Source organism: Emydura macquarii, unplaced genomic scaffold (genome assembly GCF_026122565.2).
Source record: "Emydura macquarii macquarii isolate MOO-44397 ecotype Brisbane River unplaced genomic scaffold, CSIRO-AGI_Emac_v2 contig_1027, whole genome shotgun sequence".
Taxonomy (NCBI): Eukaryota; Metazoa; Chordata; order Testudines; family Chelidae; genus Emydura; species Emydura macquarii.
Genome location: NW_027131164.1, coordinates 19,490,063 through 19,506,229, shown reverse-complemented (window position 1 = coordinate 19,506,229; position 16,167 = coordinate 19,490,063).

Sequence of the window (16,167 nt, the reverse complement as noted above, 5' to 3'; positions counted from 1 at the left end):
CTGCTCTCCTACACACACAAACAGGCCAGGTGGAGTGATACTGTTGTAGTTCCAGTGGCTGCACAAATTGTGGCACTGTACTTGTGCAGCTTCATGCTGACCCATACGTATAATGGGTAGGTGACAATGGCCAGCTAACATTCCTGGAGGTCCTCATTGGATTGGAATGTGGGCCTCACTTTTCAGCTCCCAAAAGAAGCCATTGGGGAGAGCTGTCAGTGGGGCCCCAAGAAGAGCCCAGTAAGTTGAAGTTCTAATGGCAACCCTCTCAGAAGTCATCAGTGGATTTGAAGGGAGATGTGGACTTGATATAATGACAATCCTCTCCTATCAAAGAGGATTTTGCTGGGGAATAGACTAGCTGGATGGAAGCTCTTGAGGAGCCTAGAAGGAGGTTGGAAATATGTGTCCACATCCCAGAACAAGATAGTGTGAATGGCCATTTTGTATCTGAATTTTGATTTGGACCATGACTAGATAAAAAACAATACACTGAGTTCCAATTCTGGACCTAATCAGCATTGTAACATCATTGGATCAGCCTGTCTGCAATTCAAATTATACAAATTAATAAATATACAGTAAGCAGTCAAGGGAGCTCTGGCCCTCAGGCAGGCTGGAGCAGTAAGCCACCTAAGGAGCTCTGGCCCTCTGTATGGGGCAAAAGCAGCAAGCAGGCTAGAGCTCAGCTTTCTGGCTGGGCAGACTGCAGGTGAATACAAGCCGTTCGGCCTCAGGTGAGGAGGCTGCCGCCCCGGAGGTGGGATTGGCAGCAGGGGGGGTAGGTGAACCCAGGCCCAACCTACTCCACCAGGTCCCAGCCCAGGCCCCTAACAGTGGCTCAGGGTTCCATCACTGGATCAGTGGGGATCCCACTGAAACATGCTGACTCATGCTTTGACAGCAAAAGCTGATTCAAGTCTGGTTTCCCTAGGCTACTTCCTACCACAGTCCAGGGATCAGGTTCTCTAGTCCAATGGTCCTCTGTCTCCTCAGGGTATTTGGTAGCAGGCAATCCCAGAAGCTCCTCTCCGCACTTAGTCTCCTCTAGAGTCAGGGGGCAGATCCGGAGGCCTGCAGCAGGCTAGAGACATTGTGTGCTTCCCTGGCCCAGGCCCAACTGAGCTGGATACCCCACCTCTTATGTTTCCTATCTCATCTTTCAACTTCCAGCACAAGGGGAGGGCCTGGCCTGGCTCCAACCACCAGTGGAGCAGAGGGAACTTCCTACCCCTCTGGCTTAGACGGTCCCCATTCTGCCTCACTACACTACGCTCCCAGTCCTCGGGGCTGGTAAACTCACTTTCCCCCAAGCATGACAGAAAGTCCATGTTAGCATTCTCCTTACCTGCTTAGCGTTTGACAGTGAATGCATACAGCTGGAGGGTGAGGTACCATCACATCAATCTGGATATGGGGTTCTTCATACTGTTCAGCCATTTTAAGGGGGCCATGGTCTATTATAAGCACAAAGGGGGCACCGAGGAGATAGTATGTGAGGGTGTCCACAGCCCACATGATGTCAAGGGCCTCTTTCTCATGACTAAGTAGTTTCGCTCTTGGGGAAACAGCTTCCGACTGATATACATGGTAGGGTGCTCTTCCCCTTTCACCTCCTGGAGAGAGGACGGCCCTGAGCCCCACCTCTGAAGTGTCCATCTGGATGGTAAAGTTGTGATACAAGTCAGGTCTAAAGAGCACTGACTTTCTGCACAGATGATTTTTAAGGGTCCAGAAGGCGTCTTCACACTCAGCAGACCACTGCACTCGATGCAGGCTGTGGTTGGTCAGGAAGTGGTTGGAGGGCTGAGATCAAGGCAAATCGTGGAACAAACTGTTGGAAATATCTGGCTAGCCCCAGGAACTGCTGCATCTGTTTCCTTGTGGTTGGGACCAGGCAGGCCTGCACTGCTTGGACCTTCCCCATGAGGGTGCAGACTGGACATGGCCCCAGGGTGTACCCAAGTAGGCGGTTTCTTGCCACCCAATCTGGCACTTCTTTGTGTTCACAGTTAGCCCAGCAGTTTGCAGGGCCTGAAGAACGGCTGCTACCTGGTTCAGATGGTCTCCCCAGTGGTGGCTGTACTCCACTACATCATTTAAATAGACCACAGCATACTCGGGGTGGGGATGCAGGAGGCAGTCCATCAACCGCTGGAACATTACTGGGGCTCCATGAAGGCTGAAGGGCATCCAGGTGAACTGATAGGTTCGGGGTGGTAAATGTGGTCTTCTCCCCGGGAATCTGTCAGTAGCCCTTCGTGAGATTGAGAGTTGTGATATCCTAGGCCTCCCCAAGCTTTTTTGCCTCTATCTTCACAGACAAGGTCAGCTCCCAGACTAAGGCACTGGGCAGCACAGAATGGGGAGGAGGTAAACAGCCCTCAGTTCTGAAAGAACAGGTTCAGGACTGTTTAGAAAAGCTGGACATGCACAAGTCCATGGGGCCAGATGCAATTCATCCGAGGGTGCTGAGTGAGTTGGCTGATGTGATTGGAGAGTTATCTTTAAAAACTCGTGGTGATTGGGGAAGTTCCCGGATGATTGGAAAAAGGCAAATATAGTGCCCATCTTTAAAAAAGGGAAAAAGGAGAATCCAGAGAACTACAGTCCAGTCAGCCTCACCTCAATCCCCGGAAAAATCATAGAGCAGGTCTTCAAGGAATCCATTTTGAGGCACTTAGAAGAGAGGAAGGTGATTAGGAACAGTCATCATGGATTCATCAAGGGCAAGTAATGTCTGACCAACCTGACTGCCTTCTATGATGAGATGACTGACTGTGGATGTGGGGAAAGCCGTGGATGTGATACACCTTGACTTTAGCAAAGCTTTTGAAACGGTCTCCCACAGTATACTTATTAGCAAGTTAAAGAAGTATGGATTGGATGAATGGACTATAAGATGGATAAAAAGCTGGCTAGCTCATTAGGCTCAATGGGTAGTGATCAATGGCTCAATGGTAGTTGGCAGCCTGTAACAAGTGGAGTGCCCCAGGTCCGATTTTGTTCAACATCTTCATTAATGATCTGGAGAATGGCTGGATTGCACAGTTAGCAAGTTTGCAGATGACACTAAGCTGGGGGGAATGGTAGATATGGTGGAGTGCAGGGACAAATTAGACAAATTAGAGGATTGGGCTGGCAATGGGGTATATTCCCAGGTCTCCCTCACTAGGTATAACAGCCCTCAGGGTTGTCAACCACACAGTAGTTTGAAGGGAGAGAACTTCATGGAGGACTGGGGCACTTTCTAATGGCCAACGGTAAGGGCAGGATCAGCTGGTCCCAGTGGTAGAGTTCCTGTGGAGGGAACTTATAGAGCATCTCCCTTAGCATCCCATTGAAGCATTTGACCAGCCCATGTGACTGGGGGTGATAAAGGGAGGTCTGTAGCTTCTTGATCCCCAACAGTGCACACACACGGTGAAACAGTAAGTTCCATAATTGAGGAAGAAGTCCCTTTTTGGTTTTAAAAAAATCCCCAACAACCTAATTTTCAGGGAAAGTAAAGGGAGCTGTAAAACATTTTTTAAAAAATACAATACATGGAAGAAAGGGAATGAATATAACATCAGAAGTTAGAAATTGTAGAAAATTGATAAGGGAAGCCAAGAGACACAGGGATAAATCTACGGCCAACAGAGTTAAGGACAATAAGAAGGAGTTTTAAAAATATGTTAGGTACAAAAGAATCCTGACAATGGTATTGGTCCATTGCTAGATGACAATGGGTAATAATTTTAATAATTATTAATAATAATGCAGAACAGGCAGAATTGTTCAATAAATATTTTTTTTGTATTTGGGGAAAAAACAGATGATACAGTCTCATCATATGATGATAATGCTCTTTCCATTCCACTAGGATCTCTGGACAATGTTAAATGGAAGCTGCTAAAAATAGACATTTTAAATCAGCAGGTCCAGATTGCTTGAATGAAATAGTTTTAAAAGAGCTGGCTGAAGAGCTTGCTGGATCATTAACTTTGAATTTCAGTAAGTCTTAGAGCATCGGGGAAGTTCCAGAAGTCTGGAAGAAAGCTAATGTTGTGCCAAACTTAAATAAGGGTAATCAGGATGCCTCGGGTAATTATAGGGCTGTCAGCTTTACGTAGCTCCCAGGTGAAATAATGGAGTAGCTGATACAGGACTCAATTAACAAAGAAATAAAGGACGGTAATGTAATTAATGCAACTCAAGATGGATTTATGAAAAATAGATCCTGCCAAACTAACTTGATATCTGTTTTTTATAAGATTATAAATTTGCTGGATAAAGATAATAGTGTTGACTATACTTAGACTACTGTAAGATATTTGATTTGATACTGCATGACATTTTGATTAAAAACCTAGAATAATATAAAATTAACATAGCACACATTAAATGGATTAAAAACTGGCTAGTTGATAGATCTCAAAATGTAACTGTAAACGGGGAATCGTCACTGAGTGGGTCTGTTTCCAGTTAGTTACCACAGGGATTGGTTCTTATATCAATGACCTGGAAGAAAACATAAAATCATCACTGACAAAGTTTGCAGATGATACAAGAATTGGGGAGGAGTAAAATAATAAAGAGAACAGGTCACTGATTCGGAGTGATCCAGATCATTTGGTAAACTGGTCTCAAGCAAACAAATATGCATTTTAATATGGCTAAATATAAATGTATACATCTGAGAACAAAAAACTTGGGCCACACTGCATGATAGGGGACTCTATCCTGGGAAGCAGTGACTCTGAAGAAGACTTGGGGGATCATGGTGGATAATCAGCTGAACATGAGCTCCCATATTTGTTGCTGTGGCCAAAGATCTAATGCAGTCCTGGGGGGGCATAGACAAGGGATTCTCAAGTAGGAGTAAAGAGATTATTTTACCTCTGTATTTGGCATTGGTGCAACTGCTGCTGGGATACTGTGTCCAATTTTGGTGCCCACATTTCAAGAAGGATGTTGATAAATCGGAGTGTTTGATAAATTCAGGGAAGAGCCAGAAGAATAATTAAAGTATTAGAAAACATGCCTTATAGTGATAGACTCCAGGAGCTCAATCTATTTAATTTAACTAATAGAAGATTAAGGGGTGACTTGATTACAATCTATAAGTATCTGCATGGGGAACAAATTCAGACAGGAAATAAGGTGTACATTTTTAACTGTAAAAGTTGTTAATCATTGGAACAATTTACCGAGGGTCATGGTGGACTCTCCATCACTGAGAATTTTTAAATCAAGATTGGATGTTTTTTTCTAAAAGATATGCTCTAGGAATTATTTATGTCCTGTGTTATGCAGGCAGTCAGACTACATTATTCTAATGGCCCTTTCTGGCCTTGGAATCTATGAATCTGAAAGGAGAAACTATCTTACCTAACCATACTATTTATAAGATAACTTCGGGGTCACCAGATCACAAAGTAGGGAATCAAACTGATCGTGTCACAATTTGGTGCAAATGGAAAAGAAATTTAGAAGATGTATGTAGTAGGAACAGGCAGAGGTGGGAATCGACCCCACACTAATGGTAGCTAAACTGAAACATAAATTTGGAACACAACTCCATCCATTCACCTAGATATTTTAATTTCACATCATATGATGCCGGCTGCTTTTTTAAATCTTTGTAAGGAAAAATTATGAAAATAGTATAAAAGTAAGAGAAAGGAATACTTTTCTTTATTCAACAGGAAAGACAAATATTGTATTAAAAATGAAAACAATATGCAGTATGGCAGTTAATGAGATTGGTTGGTTTAGGAGCAAGAAGATGGCCTATGGCCTGTTCTTTCTAGGATCCTAAATATCATTCTCTATCCTTTTACTGAACATGCTGTAAAGCCTGTGTTGGCCCCTTTCCCATTTTGAAACAGAAAGAAAAGGAAATAGTGCATACAACTTCACAGCACTTGTGAATGGTTACAGAGGCTGTTCAAATTAATGAAATTTTGAAATAAGTGGATAATTTTACAGCAGGATGTTTAATCAATTAAGTTCAATAGCAGCTGTTAATCCTCTTGCAGTTGAATAATAGTAAAAAATGTTTAAATATCATTGACTTTTATCACCATGCTGTGTCTCACAAGCAGTTAAAATGCTCTAAGATGATTTGTAAGAACATAAATCTGTGTTGCTAAGTAACTAAATGATTGGTGTTACTATTATCAGTTAAGATCTTTTAATAGGCTACATCTGGCAAGGTACCCAAATCCTTCTCAAGAGAATATTTCATCCAAAGTGTGTATCAGATGATTTAATTAAAAAGATAAAAATTTAAAAAAAGAGCAAATCACCATGAAACTGATGGTGAAGCTTCTTCAGTCAAGAAAGCAAATTCATTTTTCCTTAAGAAAGCTTATTTCCTTTTTTTGGCAGCTGCAGAATGCCAATTCACAGTCCATCTTTATAAGCAGAGCAAACAAATCACAGAATAAATTACTAGTCAAATTTTCCACTTTTTCTGTTTGCAGAATGTTCATGGTGGTTTACTAAGTTCTTAAATGTATTTGTTAATTTTTGTGAATTTGTTTTCTGTATGAAGAGTGCATTGTTAATATCAGATATGAGAACTTTTGAAGTGTGCACTGTTTTGTTTAGTGACATAGGTCTCATGGTATTTCTTCTGTTCGCTACATTGGATGATTTATGTGAATATTCAAGCATTTGAACTTAACCCTTGATTTTTGTACCTATTTATGCCAGTAAAGGTCAGCTACTTGGAAGTGTGCAAACAGCAAATATGAAATGATCACCAATATGGCTGAATTGAGATTTATTTTCAAATACAAATGAATATTCATGGAGAATTAAGGAGACAATTTCTGCCCATTTGAAGTCCTTTTTGCATTGCCAGAGTAGAGTAAAGGAGCCTTAGTGTATATAAAAGTCTGTCCAAAAGTCTATTTAAATTCCAGGCATAACTATGGAGATTTCCCCTAAGCATAAACAACTGGCTACACTTATACAGCTTTGTTAGACCACTTTGGTGTAAAATTTCATGGGAGCTTAGGTACTCGTGATGAGGGCCATATAATTATCTAAACAGATAAGCTGGAACTCTGACAAAAGAAACTATTTCCCCCTTGCATTTTTGCAAGCATTTTTCAAGACATGTCAAGTAGGAATGTTACAAGTTTAATCTCATTCTATCAAATGGCTAAGAATTATTTTTTCATGTCATTTCATTTCATGTCTGAAGCGCATGGCATTGGCCACTGTTGGAAGACAGAAAACTGGGCTAAATGGACCATTGGTCTGACTAGTATACTTGTACTTATGTTCTTATTTCAACAAACCTAAATGAAACATTTCAATCTTGGGAATTTCAAAATGTTTCAGTAGAAACTAAACATGTAATTACGACAGTTAGTTCTATTCCATGGAAAATTTCAGCTTTTCATTCCATTTTGGGACAAAGACAAATGTCGCAATGTTGGAATTTTCCACACAATGGAAATTCAGTTTTTCTCTGCTCTACCTTTAATATTGACATTCACCACCAAAATAATTTGTTAAATGACAGAAAAGATGTAGCATCAGCTGAACTTTGATTGCCTGTCTTTTTACATAACGTAAAGGTAGGGATTTTCATATTTTCCTCATTTTGCTTCCAGATATTCTTTTATCCTGGACTACTATATTACAGATTATTTACCATGTTCCATTCTACTGGGAAAATGATACTGATGCAATTTGGAGGTGGACATTTGTAGGAAAAGGCACATCATTGTACCTACTATCTGAATCTAGCATGAATAGAGCTTGCTGTATGCATAGTATACAATTAACTGACAAATATAAAGCCCTGATTTTTGATCACAGATTATCTGTGAATAGATGTTGACTTTTATTAATGCGGTAGTTATAATTGTTCAATGAAAACTTTATGTGAGAAATGAACTCTGCCACAGACTCCTGTGACCTTGGGAAAGTCACTCTAGACCCAGATACTAAATACCTTTTAGGATCTGTGCCTTAATCTCTCTTGGTAGTACTGCAGAATCTGTAAAACAGGGATAATATTTCTTCTTCTGTCCCACTAAGAGAGTGAGAGTGGACATGTCTGGAACATGATATGTTCTGGCAGTTCCCACCCCCCTTGCATATGAATCGTTTGTTAGATGACAGATGAGATCCACTCCAATTTAGGCTTAAACAGGTTCTTGTAGCCTTTATTTTGCATGTTTTAAAACAATGCAATCACCTATTAATAGCATATACATACAAAAACAGGTAAGGCAAGAAAAGTAATTTATCAAGTTACCTCTCCTGTGGACAGGGCCACTTTTTTCAAGTCTCTGCTATGTTCTTCCCCAGTTCTTTTCCACTCTCTTGTGGTCAATTACTATCTTTTATACCTTCTTCTGTAACTTTACATAGACTCAGTTGCTCAGTTACCTCAGCTGTTCACCTATCCATTCTAAATCCCTAACTAAAATCTTTTTATGCATACATCACGATAACTAACCTAAACTAACACATTTTACCCTACTAAAACTTCTGTGAGCTTCTATGATTATTCTCTGCTTTTAATCCCACTGGCTCAATCCATTGGTTTTATTTTACTGGTTTGTTTTTATGACCTTAGTTTGTTTCTTGTCTTGGGGGGCACCTGAAGTTAACAATTCCTGTCATACTCTGTTTCACCTGCTATTTTCATGGACCAAAGTTGTACAGAGTAAGAAAGAAAAGCCAGGTTTCATGGATTACACAACCATGAAACTTTTTTAGCTAAGTTCTGGAATGCTGCATTAGCAAGGATGCATACAAGAGCAGAGATTCCTTTACATTTTCCTATATTTTTACTTATATATGTCACTAACACAATTCATTACACAGTGTTCCAACACCTTGAGAAACATTGCCAGCCCCTAAGGGGAATTCTTTATTAGCTTACATCTTGACAGCTCAAGAGGAACTGTACACAGAAATTAGGGGTTGCTTAGGTGCAAGCAATCATGACTTGATTCTATTTATGTGCTAACAGAATAAATTCCCAGCTCCCCCACCACCACACACACAGTGCTTTAAAAGGGCCATTTTTATAAAGCTGAAAACAATAGCTAAATCAGCTGGAAGAAAGAATTTAAACAGAAAAAAATAATGAATGTCTAAAAAAGTCTATGTCATTGTAATTACCACCTACAGGAGAATTTAAAAGTTTCTTTGATAGGGTACTGGCCTAAGAATAAAAAAAAAAGTCTCGCTTGCTGTTCAGTTATAATGAGAGCTTAGAACCCTTGCAGAGTTCCCAGTTTCAGGAAGCAGCATATGATTTTCCTGTCTGTAAGTGAAGTAAACTTTCCATGTATTGAATATCAGAACCATCTCCCAGTTACTCATTGTATGCAAGTGTGTATCCTTTTCAGACTGCTCTTTCACTATCTTGTATATAGGTAACTGGTGCTGCCCCTGTGAACCTATCAAGTGCTCTGAGAAAGTTAGATGAATGGTGGCGAACAAGACATCTCAATAGCACTGATGATATCAGTGTGGCTGAGGCTGAATTATGACTTGGTGGAGCTACTAGAGCATCACCGGAGCCAAGGTAAATTACTAGCAGATACCACAGAGATGAGCACAATATAAGAACCTAAATAGATATAAATACAAATGTGAATTCTATTCAGCAGAGTGAGATTTTTTTATGAAGCCAGGGTAAATCTGGTTTGCATGCACTCCTGCTTAAATAATTTGGACTGCTATTTTGTGCAGTTGGAGCAGCCTATATAACTGGGAGAGGACAGAGGTAAGTTTTCCATCCCTGAAGCTTTATGGTAATATTGGATAAATTTATGGGGCATAGATGTGTGAAACTGGATGATGCTGGAAAAGATCAGAACTTGGGTGAACTCTTCTTTCACTCTCATTAGTAGCTGATTTGTTACTGTGTACTATATTTACATGTTACAGTCTGATCTGGCCCATGCACTATGTAACTACACTATTATTAGTTTCTAAAAATGCAATTTCTTGTGCAGTTGGCTTGTACTGTTTGTGTTATCAGAGAATAAGGTAAGATTTGTTAATATTATTGGTATCCTGGCATATGAATACAAACTAAATGACTAGAGGGCTCAGAAAAACCTAAATTCAGCGTTAGCTGGCTTCAAAACAATTTGTGTTTTCCAAAGACAAATTCTTTCTCAAAAACCACACAACTACCATCTGAGGCCTTGTGTATGCTTAAAAATACCCCAGGTCGGCAGTCAGTGTATCTGCACAAGACCTGATTCGTCAGTATAGGGCAAGCTGGGAATTGAACCAATTGAGCTCACTGGAGTATACTTAATGGTCACCACAGGTGCAGTTACTTCATTTTCTAGTCACCCACTACTGAATCAGAGATACTCCACACTGTAGAATAGCTGCATAAGCAAGTCCTGATTCCCTCAGTGCCAATTCCTCCCTCTCTAAATCCTCAACTTGTACTGACCATATCTGTGTTAATCATTATGTGATTTAAAAATTGAGAGTGGGTGGAGTTCATTGCGTACCCCAGAGCCTAGGAGTACATGAAGTCTCATGGAATAACCTGACTGAATGCTTCTGGCTGAATAACCTGACTGAATGCAGATTAACCTTGGCATGTTTATCCAGGTTCTCTGTTCACCAAAGCCTCTGGGTTTGGTAATTATTTAACAACAACAAAAGTAACAAATAAAATAAACTTTGTCAATAAGACCCCTTCCAACTTATTTTTAAGACCCCTGCCCACTTTTGTTTCATGCCTTCATTTTTTGCTCCTCACAAATTGGCTACTGTTTACCGGAAAACATTAGATACAGGAAATCATGCTTTGAATTTCAGCTGTTGTTGTTGTTAAGCTGCACTTTATTTGCTTCTCACAAATATGCTATAAACCTAGCAGACTGTTTTTGAAGCCCATACTGGGTGACTGAAAATTCTTAACAGCGTGTGCATGAAGCACCTCTCTGACCACCAGACCTGTTTTATTTTCAGTAATTAGGGCTCCTGCCTTGCTCAAAACTTCTTGCACTTTATATCCCACAGCAGATTGTGTCTGTTCCTCCATCAGCAGAGAAATTGCCTCTGCTCCTGATTCTCTGTCAGCTAAATCTCATGAGACAAATCCATCGTTTCAAGGAGTTGTCTGTGAATAGTATGGTTAAATCCTATGCTACTCTTAACCGTACAGGGCTTCAGCGAAGGTGTGGGTGTTCAGCACCTCTCAGGAACAGATAAATGCCTTCTGGGATCACAAAATAGACAGTGATGAGAGAGTATGTCTACACTGCAATTAGACACTCATGGGTGGCCTGTACCAGCTGACTCTGGCTGCAGGGCTGTTTATTTGCAGCATTCCAAGCTCTGGGAACCTCCCACCTTGGAGGGCCCTAGTAATCTAAAATCAGCTATGGAACTGTCTATAAGGAAAGGTAAATAGGCAGCTTTAGAAAACAAAAAGCATAGAGGAGTCTGAACTTATACTCTCTTCCTGCTGAACCGGAAATACATGCCTAGGGCAGGAGAAATAAGAGTAAGAAAGGAGGCTTCTATTTCAGACTCATCAAAGGAGAAATGATCAGTTATTCAGATGTTGATAATATGTGGTGGTTTTGGGATTTGAACAACTCCCCACAAATCAGATCTAGCTACATATCATTTTTATTTTTAATAACCATAAAAGCAGGTTGTCCCAGATAATGTGTTTTCCACTCCCTTCTACCCTCATCCAGCAACTATATGGGATCAGAAAAGTAAGCAAACAAAAAACTGGTCATGGGAATGCCAGCATTGTCATAATTAGTGAAATCTAACCATAAATGTCAGCTAGCTAAATGAATCATGAAGAGTTTCTAATCTATCTGAATATTGCCTCTCACATATTGTAGTCCTCAGAATAATACTACCTTTCATTTAGGGCAGCTAATGTGCCATTGTCTATTGCAGCAGACTCATTAGCACAAGAAGGACATTCTGGCATGTGTTTTATTTTAGCATGTACTGCTTTTTCTTTATTTAGCATGTACCCTTGTCAAAGATTTATTTTTAAAAAGGTAATTGCTTTTAAAACTATGTTTCAGTTTTAAAATAATGAAAACTTTGATTACAGTGAACTAATACATTCCACATACTGTGTCATTGAATTAACATTTTCTCACCTGTTCAGAAAAAGGCACATATTGTAAGCAAGCTGTTTTGCTGAAATTACTCCCTTTTGAACCATTTTGCTGAAGTGAAGTCACTAGGAATACTCAGTTAAACCCATGTTTGCAGGAGCAGGGTTATAGCCATACTGGACAAAAGAAAGATGAAGCTTTCATAGAACCTATGACCCCATCTATCTATCAGCAAAAGAAGAAAGAGCACAAAAATTAAATTTAAGCTTCTTCCTTAATCTTCTGTAGATTGGTGTGTAGTATCATGGTGTGTAGTGCAATCCAATTGGTAGAGCAAATCAAGAGGAAAAACCCAACAGAAGTGGAGAAGTTTAACGTTTTAATTATAATTTGCATCTACCAAACAGTTGTCCAACCCTACAAACATGTAGGTATGTGCTTAGCTTTACTCAAATGAGTTCAATGAAGCTACGTGCAAGAGTAATATCATATATCTGTGAAAATGATTGCAGGATTGGGCCCAATGGTAGGGATGATTTCTTTCCATTTTCTGAGGCTACAGATGGCAACTGTAGAATTTCTAAACAAACAATTGACCTGTCCTTTTTACCTGTCATGATAATAGGCTATATTTAAGCTAATTAACAACTCTGGAGCTTTAGTTAACCTAAACACAGTTTATTTTGGTGTTAGAATCTCTTGCTTGGTAAGAGAAACTGGAAACAAAAATCCTTTCCCAGTATAAGTAGTTACCCTAGTTCATTCAAACCATTCATCACAATAACAACTGAGTTTTTAATAAATCACATATTTTAAGTTTATAGCTGGTAGAAACAGTGGCAAAGGGACCAGTGATGGAAAGTGATCATGTTCCCACCCCACCCAATGGGGTTAGCAGATCAGACGAGCAATCTGTGTCATCCATCAGCTCCCAGTGCTTCTCCACTAGAGGTGCTGCCTTGCGTATTCCAGTACTCTCATAAACTGGCTTCCCTAAGAGAGACCTCTGTGGGGGAGCATCTATGGAGCCTTGGTGGTAATTAAAGCTGCCCCGATGAAAAGCAGATGTGGTTATGAATTTATGTATTTGTGTAGTTATAAAACTGCTAATAATTTGTGCTGTAATATTCAGCTCCATCTCACAAGAGGGAGGTGGTAGGCCAGAGGAGGCTAGCTCCAAACATCTTGCATTGTACAACCCAGGAAAAGGCAAGTGATGGTCCATTAAAGTAAATGGGAAAACATTAAAACAACTTGAAACTAAAAAGAAAATCCCAGTCTTGGAAAACTTGGAATTGCCTTTACAATAATGTGAGAGAAAGGGAAACAAAACACAAAGAAAAAGGGAAAAATCCCTGCAAACCTGGTTAAAAGGAAAGGGGTTTGAAGTGAACGGTATCCACAAACTGAGGGCCAGCATTTAGACAGAGGGCATGCTGGCAAAACTAAGCAAAGACAATAGGTAACTTATGTTAGAAAAGGGTTTTGTATCTAAAACCTGACATTGGGTCTTTGTATTTATTTTCTGGGTAACTGTTATGTGTTTGATTCCCCTTACTATTTCATCTTTGAATCTGTGGGGTTTCTATTAATAAGCCTTTTGTTTATTTGTTTGTTGTCTACTAATAGGTCTTTGTTGTTCAAACTGTATGGTGCATGTCCCAAAGTGAATTGATAACTGGGGGCAGGTTTCACTCCTTTGGGGGTGATGAATCAGAAGGGAAAAATTCGAGTGTCTAGTAGTTAAGAACTCAAGGCAGAAAGATTTGGGGAGACTTGGGACTGGAAGGGATGCTGAGGTCACCCTGCAAGAAGTAACAAGGTTGGTGGAAGGTAGAGAAAGACCTATATGCCTGTAGGCTGGCTACTGGTGTTAAGGCCATAACAGCACAGCATTGAGGAGCCCAAAGTTAAAAGGCAGATGGTCAGAGAACATCTTACTGTTCTGGGTGATCCCCAAAATGTCACAACTGTGTGAATTTGGGCAATAATTGAACCTATCTGTGCTTCAATTTCCATATCCAGAAATGGGTATAATAACACTTCCCTACTTTTTCAAGTGTTAGTCCCAATTAATGCTTGTAAAGTACTTTGAGATCCTCATCTGGGAGATACTAGAGAAGTGCAAAATATTATTAAAAACTGTGCAAACTTAGATGGGGATTGGAGGACCTCTTTGGAAAAAAAATCGATTCCAGTGACTCTTGATTGGTGGGGGGTTAAAAAGTGGCATTTAATTTACAATAATGTAACATTTGGAAACAAATTGTTTTTCTATGATGATAATAAAAATAGAAGGCAGAATCTTGTTCCCACTGAAGCCAGTTTTTATAGGTTGGACCTATACTTATGAAGCTTTTGTCCAGTGTATGATTCCTGAAGTGTTATTTTAAATGGGTGCAGTTACTGGTGGTGTAGAGAGCCAACACCAGTTGCTCTGCATGAATGAACCCCTGCAAGAGAGCCATGAGAGAAGTAGCTGTACAATGGTGCCCATGTGCTATGCATACCATGCCCTGTGTAAACAGTTTCTGCATCACTCTTTGCACAGGACAGTGCAGAAGGCCACAATGAGGGCAGGCGAGGGATGGGACTACATCCATGTTTATCCAGACCCAGTGGTCCAAACACCCTACACAACTAAGGTCTGATCCAAAACCCATTGAAGACAATGGAAGTCTTTCCACTGACTTAAATAGCTACTTTCTACAACATTTCTAATACAGCAAATGTAAGAAAGGTTTAATTATACACTATTCAAAATATTTCTACTTAATTAAAATACCTGTTCATCAGAAAATGTGTAAATTAAGAAGATTCAAGAAAAGAAATGCTATTAAGAAAAGAGAGTAGTCACCTATTGCACAAGTTGTCTTCTTCAAAGCATTGAACTGTTCAAAATACTTTCAGCCTTAAGGCAAGAAATATAGTATTGTTAGAAGTCATATTATGAAAAGACTGTCAAATAATATAAATTTTAGAAAACTGAAACCATGCAGCCCATAGGTCAAATTGACGGGTAGAACTCTGTTGACTTGAATGGGTTTACAATGTCTATTACAACAGTACATTATACAATAATTCAGACTGAATTGTTTGTGAAGAAACAGTTTCTAAGAGCATCTGCACTTGAAAACTCAAGAACACTCACACTAAGTTTTAATGCTGTCAGACATTAATTCTGCCATTCAAATGCACCTCCAGTATAGGCAGTGACAAAATCTAATATGATGGAATCTTCTTGTCGGGGGGTTAATATTTGGATTTATTTTTACTAGCAGTTGGGGGAAAAAGCTAGTCCCAAGCATGCAAATTAAATCATCAAAAGACCTTTGTAAATCTCTTCATGAAAACGAAGATCCCAGTTCTGCTCCCCATGATACCAGTAACAAATTCCTACTGACTTCTGTGAGATTAGTATTAGGACTGAAAGAGCCTGGGAGTGAGCAAGATATTGAATGACTTCAGCTCCCTTTGAAGTCAATGGAAAATGAAGACACTCTGTAGTCCTCACTAGGTTTGGACTTTAGAAAGCATCTTTATTTTTGGATATATCAAAAAATGTACACAAACTTCCTGCTTTAAATAAACGGGGTGTTGAGAAATGTTTCTCACTCTCCAAAAATTCAGTTTTGAGTCTACATGGAGGGTTCCACTCTTTCGTTGTTGCAAACAGGTATTTATTCTGAGGGAAACATAATAAGTTATAGCAAACAGTAAAAGTTGCACCCTTATATAGCCCTCATCATCACAGTATTTGAGTTCCTTGGAATTATTAAAGGATTTTAGTCTCAGAACATACATGTGAAGTAGGGAAGTATTATCTCTATGAAGAACTGAAGCAGAGGGCAGAATGAGTGACTTGCCAATGTCCTAGAAAACATCTGTGATAGAACTGGGAACTGAACTCAACTCTCCTAAATTCTAATCCAGTGTCCTTCACAGTTTAGAGAAGATTATTGATTATTTTTGAGTGATCCCAGTTAGGGACATCCTCACTTTGGAAGTGGCCATTCTAGTTGTTTGAAAAATTCAGAGCAGCTGATATCAAAATGCAATTTTATATTTAAGGGGCAAGCACTTA